The sequence below is a fragment of the Alexandromys fortis genome, unplaced genomic scaffold (genome assembly GCF_014885135.2).
Source record: "Alexandromys fortis isolate MF-2015 unplaced genomic scaffold, M_Fortis_MF-2015_v1.1 scaffold_4592, whole genome shotgun sequence".
Classification (NCBI taxonomy): Eukaryota; Metazoa; Chordata; class Mammalia; order Rodentia; family Cricetidae; genus Alexandromys; species Alexandromys fortis.
In genome coordinates this window covers 1-2,190 of record NW_026072452.1, presented here as the reverse complement: position 1 = coordinate 2,190, position 2,190 = coordinate 1, and the positions used below count along the sequence as shown (strand labels likewise).

Here is a 2,190-nt window from a genome sequence, read left to right as displayed (position 1 = left end):
GCCCCTTTCCACTGTCAGCTGACAGCATGTCCTGCCTTTTATGAACTCTTGTAAGTGCTGCTATGTCTATCAACTTTTAATAAAGATAATATCTTTGAAAAAAAAAAAACAATAATGACCCTGAAGCCAATTAAACCAACCAGGTTCCTCTCCTCATGGGGACCTAGTGTGCAATGGTTGCTAAGAGCAGTCTCTTTGGGAACGTGTGCAGCTGGGTTACCTAAATGGGTCACCCCAAGGGACCTTGCAGACAGTTTTCTGGTGGATATTAACGTCTCTGATCTCAATGTTGTCCCCAAGCTGGGCTCCAGGCAGGTGCCTTTGGGAAGCCCCAGGGCACAGTAGTCAGGGTTCACACTGGCCAGCTCATCGTGTCCACCTGGACAAAACTAGACTAAGGAACATGTGATTGAGGTCCTGTGTAGAGCCAAATTCAGGTTCCCTGGCCACTGGAAGGTACATTCTTCAAAGAAGCGGGATTTTCACCAAGTTTGATGCAAATGAATTTGACGACACGGTAGCAGAGAAGTGGCTCTTCTCCCATAGCGGTGGGGTGGAAGATGTTCCTGATTGTGGTCCCTGGACAAGGGGCAGCCCACGCATGCCTGAGGGCTTCCACTGTACCGTCCTGCAACCCACCAAATCACGTTCCGTAATAAATCTCACGTTGTGTGTGAGAAAACAAACAACAAACAAACAAAGAGATGACAACAAGACAAGCCCTATTGTAGCAAGAGAGGCCTCCGAGGCAAAACCCAGGTACACATGCCTGTGGCAGAGCTGCTAGGTGACATTGAAAACTGGAGACAGCTGGACAGATGTGCAGCCATCTGGACAAAACAAGACGAACTCACAAACCTCACACAACGCAAATATAAAGTTCAGATGCATTAAAATGCTTTTATTTTTCTTTCTCAAACCGGGTCTGGTGTGGAACGTGCTCCCTGCAGCACCGTGATCCCAGAGCACATCTGCTAATACAGGAGCACTGCAGGGCACCTGTAGGTGACAAGGTCTAAGAATCCAGTTTCTAGTCTTCTGAGACTCCCAGAAGACTAGACTCCCCAAGTCTGCATCACCTCAGTAGGATTCCAACAACTCCAGGGCTGTGGCGAGAGCTCAGCTGGAGAGCATTTGCCAAGGACACTCAGGGTGCTCAGGAAAACATAGCCCCCAAACCAGACAAATGATAGAAAACCCAAGGCTGGGCCCAGCTCTGGTTAAGTGGCCTTGGCAATATCATTGGCCTTGTCCCTGGGGCCTCGGTGGAAGTCACCTGCTAATAGTGTCCCTTCCCTGGAGAGACTTAAACAATGTCGACCCCCTCCTCAAAAGTATGATTCCGCTAAAGTTCTCCCTGGGGGAACCAGTTAGTTTTACTGGGCTTACTTAGAACACGGGTGAGGGGTTATGGAAGCGTGGGTAACTCCAAAGCTACTTTACTGGAAAGTTCACCCAGTATGGGGATGATGGCTCCGCAAGGACAGCGTTTTTTCTCTGATTAGCCTCCCTGAGCCCCTGTACTCTCTGCCTCCCACATCCAGAGGGCATTTGCCATTAGTGCAGAGTCGCGTTAACATGGCTGTCTACTTTCATTTCTGGTGCTCTAATAAAACATCCTGGAAAAGCAACGTTGGGCTTTATTTGGCTCACAACTACAGATCACAACCTGTTATTGAAGGTAAGCAAAGGCAGGAAGGAGAATAAAAATATGGATCATAATTCAACCCCTTGCTCTCAGCTAGCTCGCTCCTGAATAGTGCTACTCAAAGTGGGCTGGCTCTTCCTGCATCAGTTAACAACCAAGACAGTACCACACAGACACGCCCACAGGCCAACCTGAGCTAGATACTTCTTCCTTATGACTCTCTTCCAGGTGACTCTAGGCTGTGTCACCGTGGAAGTCTGAGTAAGAATGACCCCCATAGGCTCACAGATTTGAGGGAGTGGCTCTGTTTGAAAAGATTAGGAGTGCAGTGGGAGGCCGCTTGTTTGTTTCCTGGCTACTCCAGAAATAATCACACAGAGACTATATTATTTAAATCACTGCTTGGCCCATTAGCTCTAGCTTCTTATTGGCTAACTTTTTTTTTTTAATATTTATTTATTTATTTACTATACAATATTCTTTCTGCGTGTATGCCTGAAGGCCAGAAGAGGGCACCAGACCTCATTACAGATGGTTGTGAG

At 47.6% G+C, this 2,190-nt stretch overlaps 1 non-coding gene across 1 annotated transcript; it reads left to right on the top strand.

Moving 5' to 3' along the window:
• The first annotated feature begins 120 nt into the window (after positions 1-120).
• Positions 121-256, top strand: LOC126496442 (small nucleolar RNA SNORA70). Its single transcript, XR_007590358.1, has one exon. It is a non-coding gene; the product is annotated as a small nucleolar RNA SNORA70 (small nucleolar RNA).
• The last annotated feature ends 1,934 nt before the right edge of the window (positions 257-2,190 follow it).